Raw genomic sequence first — 6,673 nt, forward strand, 5'->3', positions numbered from 1 at the left:
GGCTACACTCCTGTCTGAGGAAAGAGCTCCAGGGTCTCCCATGAGTTGGAGAATTGCTAGAAAATCGCCTTTTCCAGCCCAGGCATTCTACAGAGGAGAATGTAGGATGGCCACACTGCGCAAAAAGTACACCTTGAACTCTGAGTTTATTATCTTGGGCTCTGGGGATCTGACCAAACTGCAAATTGTGTTTTTTGGACTCTTTTTAATCATGCATCTTGTCACCCTAGCACAACACACAGCCATTGTGCTCATCACCCTTGTTGACTTCTGCCTCCAGACGCCCTTCACAATCTGTCCACCATTGAAATTTGCTATATATCGGTCATTGTCCCCAACATGCTGGCCAGTTTCCTGTCCAGCAGCCAGCGGATGCTGATCCTGGGCTGTGCCTTGCAAATGCACCTCTTCATTGTCCTGGGAGGGCCAGAGTGTTTCCTCCTAGCCGTGATGGCCTATGACCACTTTGTAGCCATCTGCAACCCCCTGCGTTACACATTCATTGTCACCAGGGCCCCCGTCTGCAGATTCTGGCTCTGGCATGCGTCAGTGGCTTTGTGCTCTCACTCACTCTTACCAAGCTAATCTTCCTCCTGCCCTTTTGTTGGTCCCGTGAGATCAATCATTTCTTCTGTGACATCCCTGCTGTGCTATTCCTGGCCTGCTCGGACACGCAAGCCAATGAGATTGCCATCTTTCTGGTCTGCATGCTCATCCTGTTGATCTCCTTCTTGCTGATACTGTTCTCCTATGGATTCATTGTCCCTGTCATCCTCAGAATGCACTCGGCTGAGGGCAGGAGCGAAGCCTTCTCCACCTGTGCCGGGCACCTGCTGGTGTCTTTTCTGCACTACGGCTGTGCAATATTTATTTACACTTGCCCCAAGTCAAGCAGGACCAAATCGTGTCCTTAATCTACACCAATGTGACCCCCATGCTCTACCCCATGCTGTATAGTCTCAGGAACAAGGAAAGTCAAGGGTGCCCTCAGGAGACTCCTGCAGAGCCACAGCCAGAAGGGGGGAGAGTCCAATGCCAGGTGAAGGGCAAAGTGGGGTCCATCAGGACTAATCTGGCCCCTCACAAGAACCCAGTTGCTCATCTCACTGCATCCTTGTGGCTCCACTCTTCCCTCTGAGGGCTGCTCCATGGTTTTGAGGGCACTTGAACCTTACCACCCCCTTCTCTGTGGCCAGAGAGATGCAACGATTCCTAAGGCTGTCCAAAATGCAGTAGTTCTGGGGTGTTTTGCTGTCCCCTCATGGACAATTACATCCACCATCTGGAACACTGTCAGAGACATGAACACTGACAGGAAGAAGGGCATAAGATGACCCAAACAAAACATGAAAGCAGCCACTTCTCTGGCCTAAGAGTTAATGGGGATGAAAATACAAGGAGCTCCCAAGTCTAAAGTAGGTAAAGTAAAGGGGTGGAAAGGCAGAGGCAGCCCAGAAACCGAATCCTGCATCACCAGAAAGGGACCTAGAGATCACTTGTGACCCAACAATGCAAACCAAAGCAGCAGCAACACCAACAGCAACCGGGCACCTGTGACCTGCTCCACCCCCATCCTACTCACCATTTTCCCTGAGGCATCTCACGGTCTGCCCCCCTTCTGGACTCTGGGCCAGGTGACTCCTCCTTCTCCTTCCTTTGGTTAAAGGTCTACTTGCTCCTGGCAGCCTGTGCAGACTGCCCCTCTTCCAACCTGACCTGCGGGGCTTGAGGAGATACCTCTCCACTGTGGCCCAAGTGTTTACTCATCATCCAGTACTGAAATAATGTGTCCGTCTCCTTGACTGGCCTGGAGGCTCCTTGAAGGCTCCTTGAAGAATGATGATTAATTTCTGTCACCCCAGCCCCTGACACGTAATGGGTACTCAGTAAGCAGTAATTGAACTCTTAGCCCCCAAGAGCTTTGGCATATCTTCAACCCTACTTGCTAATGGAGTGAAAGCCTTCAATATCCTGCTGAGCTGAAGCCTCTGTGATTCAGGAGCTCAGGTCAGGTGTAATGATCTCAAGAAAGTGTTTGCTGACCTCACTTCTGCCCCACAGGCTGGGCTAAGTGCCAAGGATCCCTGCATTTTCCTCCATCATAGTGGTAGGATAGGCAGGTAGGTGGAAATGAGCAGGAGAAGGAGAAATTTAGCCCCGGTTAGAAAGCCCCTTGCTGCAGCTCCTATTTGGGTCAAGACCCCTGGCAGCTGCCCAGCAGGACTCGAGGTTTACACATACCTCTAAATCAAAGAGATATGTTGTTAGAAGTCAGAGAAGGGCAGGAGGACACATCCTGTTTGTCACCAATATCTTATAGCCCAACAGGACTCCAGGTTCTCACAGACCCCAAAGGGATGTGCTCACATATCCCCCAAAACCAAGGGGATGTTTTACCGATGCCCTAAATCAAAGGATTGCATTGTTCAGAGAAGAAGACATCCTGCTTATCGACACATCCTGTTTGTCACCAATCCCTCACTAGCCTAACAAGACTCCAGGTTTTCACATACCCCAAAGGGATGGGTAAGTCCCCTCACCCACGAAACCAAGGGGATGTGTTTACACATGTCCCTAAATCACAGAAATGCATTGCTAAACGCCAGAGGACTAGGCACCTCAGGGGAAGAAGGAGAGATAAGAGAAGGGAGATGGGGGAGGCAATTCTACCCGTAAAAATCCAAGCCTTGACGCAATGTAAGGCGAGGCCGCTTCTCTCTCTCGGGTCAGCCCACTCCATGTCTCAGAGTGTATTCTCGTTTACTAATAAACTTATACTGTCCATGCTGCACACATTTCTGTCTCTCGATTGAAGTCTTTCCTTCAGGAAGACAAGAGCCAGTGTTTCAACGTCATTTTCCCGGTAACAATGGCATTTAGCGGGAAATGATTCTTCAACGAATGAACAAATGAATGAGTACCTTGCATATACCAGGCGCTGGGCATAGCACTGGGGACACACAAAAGCATAAGACACACTCCTTGGCCTCAAGGAGCTCACGAATTAACCTGGGGGATTAGGCACAAAAATGACTTTTTTTTTTTTAACACAATGCTTAGGAGCTATTCGTAGGAAAAAGTGACTTGTCCCAACACCAAACCTAGGAACATCCACATTCTGTTAAAAGTGCCAGGAGGGGCGCCTGGGTCCTTGATGTCCCTTCATTGGACAACTAAACCAATACGATGACCATGTCCCTCTGGGCTTCATGTTCGGTCAACAATATATTTCCTTATAGTTTCACCCCCGAAAGCATTCCTAACTGACACCCAAAAACCACCATGAGCATCAGTTATTTCCAACCTTGTCTGCTTTCCTCGATTTGCAGCTCCTCCCCCTCCCTCGTCATGCCTAGGGGATGACCCCATCTTCCACAGCAGAGTCCCTCAGAGACACCAGAATAGCACATCTTGTGCAACAGGAACCATGTGAATCATTGTCCTTAGCGCCCAACCCTATTTGCTCTTTGGTCAGCACCAAGGCCACAAAGTCACTGAAAAAGATGGTGACAACAGAGAAGTATCTGCCCAGAGAAGTATCTGGCAACTGGCAAAAAGATCCTTGTTGATTTAACCATCACTTTCCTTGAAATTACACTCCTGGCTCTGTCACCTCTTAGCCTTAGTCTCTACATATTTTGCCTAATGTGTTTTTAGCTACATTTCCTATGTTCTGAACAAGTCTTCTTTGGTTCAGAAATGCAAAGGCCTTAACCGCTCCACAGCCAGAAATGTTTAGGCTCGGGCCGGTGTTGTGGAGAGGAGAGGCTGTGAGGTGCTAAGGGCCTCCTGAGAATCTAGCTGCATGTGCATGGACTTTCTGTGTCCATGCACACAGGTGAACATATGTTTGAATACTTGGGAGGAGTACAAGGGCAAAATATTTTCTTGTGCAATATTGATGAAATGCTGATGAAGTAAACTGTCAGGTGCCCTCTAGAGGAATAACTCTCCATGTAGGATGAGCATTATGTGTGGGATTTAGAAAGCAGCTCAAAGTGATGAAGACACACAGGGCTGCGCCACACTGGCCCCGCAGTCGTTACCCTGGGCTCCAGGCTCGGGGAACCTGGGACTTCATCACAGTCCTTTAATTGCATCAAGAAAAGGTGCCAATTGGAAGCACTTTCAAAGGGAAGATCTCCTTCCACTGCATAGAACAGGATAATTAAAACTTCAGCAATGTAGTTCGCTTGGGAACTCATTAGAAGTTGTTTCCTAAACAACAACTGCTGAAAAACTTTTGTAATTATTTTCTGCTAACACATGTAATCTCTGCTCATTGTCAAAAAGGAGAAAAATATGGATAAGTATCATCTCATTACTAAAGATAAACACGATGAAAAGGTTGGTGTGTTTCAGGATGAAACGAGCTCATTCATGTTTAGTATTTAGAACAGTGCCTAGAACGTGGTACTTACTCAATGGGTGTCATTGGTTATTATTATTCCATTGTTATTAGGCTTAGAAAAGTCTTTCCGTACCCCAAAATCAAATAAAGTTCATCTAAATTTTCTTCTAGTTTTTTCGTTTTGATTTTATTGTGTGTATGATACACAAATGCCTTCCCATTATGAATAATTCATATACTATTCAAATATGTAGCATAACGTAGATGGATTCCTTCACACACTTCCCACCCATGTGTCACTGAGATAGTGAACAACAGCTGAATACACCAGTGTTCATTTTCCCACTCCCATTTCATTCATTCAGCAGTTATTTCCACCTCAGAGTCGTCCCTCCAAAACACAGGAGAGAGAGGCATTTACCCAGTGACACTTGGCTGCATTGGCAGAGAGCTGTAACCAGGGGTGCAAACTCCCCTGCATTCCCAGGCCCACGCTGTGCAGCGGCTGGATGGAGGCAGGAAAAGGAGGATGGGCAAGGAGCTGGAGGGGACTGCTGGCATCGGGTCCAGGTGTGTCTACCCCAGCAGCTCCAAGTCAGAGCGCATGAAGGGGTGCGGGGGCCCAGAGGCTCAGTGGGAATAGGCACCCTGCAGATGATGGTAAGCATGAAGATTCTAGAGATATGTAGAAAGCACAGGAAGGAGCTCATTAGCAGGTCAAAGCTCTTCATCTGCTCAGACTGGTTTTTCCCTTAACGGCCCCATGTCAGTAGGACCCAGTTATGCCAGAGCCTGGAGGCCCTCCTTGTCAGCACCTCTTCATCCTGCACATCTAGTCCTTCCTGGAATCTGTGGCTTTGACCTGCTAACAACTCTTCCCTGTGTTTTCTCTTGAATCCCTTCACCCACCTGCCCTGCTCCGTGCTCCTCTTTCGCATACTGTTGTCCTCTCTCCCCAAGTATGTCAGCTCCGTGGGGAAAAGGCTTTCTGCTGCTGCCTCCCCTGCTCTATATTCCCCAGGTCCTGGAACAGGTGGGGGCACACACCCTCAGAACAAATGCTTGCCCCAGAAAGCAGCTCGAGGTGGGGAGGCCTCCCCGAAAACCTCCAGTCCCATCTCCCCCCCCACCCAGACAAGCAGAGGTGGAGCAGGAGCCAGCTTTGGAAAATGACATGTTTTTATTGCTATGTTTGCAGTGGCTTTTAGCACAGTAAGAATGTCCCCGCTGCCCCTGCCCCCTCACCCAGCCTCATCTGTCCAGCTGATGTCAGGGTGTGGGGGATGACTTTCTAGGGTCCACCCGGCTGTCTCGGGATTGGAGTGACACTGAGGTGGGCAAGTGAAGCCGCTACATGGAAGACTTGAGATGTGGCAAGTGCATCAGCCTTAAGCTGGCAGGTGGGAGGCAAGCCGCGATCCCTTTCCTGGCTGGTGTCCACCTCAGACCCCTGCCATTGTGCTAGTGCATGGGGCAGGGTATGGGCAAGCTTGAGTATGCCAGGTGAGCAGCCCCAGATCCCTGGGACACAACACCGCATCTACTCACCCCCGACTTGGGCGCAGCAAGGCAGCATGGATAAAGAGACCCCACCCCCAGGCAATGCTGCCCACCAGCCCTGCCATCACCCCCAGCCCTCCGTGTCTCCAGTTGTACCGTTCCTGTTGACTTGACCCTCTTGCCGACAAAGAAGTAGACCAGCACTCAGCAGGCCAGCAGACACAGGGTCCCGTCCCAGTTGAGGGCCCTGGCACCTCCAGCCCCTGTGACAACTACAAGACTGCTCTGGGGGAGGGAAAGCCCATGAGGGATGTGCTAGCAGAGGGCAAAGCGACTAGGAGCTGTCCCGGGGGTGGTGCTCACACTCCTGCAGCCCTTGTGACCAGCGGGTCACTCCAGACACCTGGGGCGGCCCAGGTCCAAGCATGCTGAGTGGAGGCATGGCAGTGTGTGTACCTGGAGCTGAGAAAGCCCTAGACAGAGGTGGTAGGGCTGGCGGCCACCCCAGCACTGGCAGCAGCATCCCTTCTGTCCCAGGTTGGCTGGCACCAAAGAGTAATAGTGCCGGGAGTGAGAAATGGTGCTGAAGGAGCAAGGCCCATCCATCCCGGCTCCCACAGGGACTGGGTAGGGGGGCTCCGAGCACAGGCACTGCCTCCTGCTGGAACCCCTCACCCCAGCCCCAGGGCTGGGTCATGCCCAGTCCACGCAGATTCAGGCCATCTCTGGAGTACAGAAAGAGGGGCAGGCCTGGCCTTGGCTAGACGCTCCTGACTCATTTCCAGAACGCTATGACGGGGAACAGCACTAAGCAAGCATGTC

General features: G+C 50.6%; 1 pseudogene; it reads left to right on the forward strand.

Annotated features, from left to right (window-relative positions):
- The first annotated feature begins 106 nt into the window (after positions 1 to 106).
- LOC141569593 (olfactory receptor 10Q1-like) lies at positions 107 to 1,043 on the forward strand (annotated as a pseudogene).
- Positions 1,044 to 6,673: the final 5,630 nt, after the last annotated feature.

The sequence above is a fragment of the Rhinolophus sinicus genome, chromosome 18 (genome assembly GCF_057876585.1).
Source record: "Rhinolophus sinicus isolate RSI-liver-muscle chromosome 18, RSI-T2T, whole genome shotgun sequence".
Taxonomy (NCBI): domain Eukaryota; kingdom Metazoa; phylum Chordata; class Mammalia; order Chiroptera; family Rhinolophidae; genus Rhinolophus; species Rhinolophus sinicus.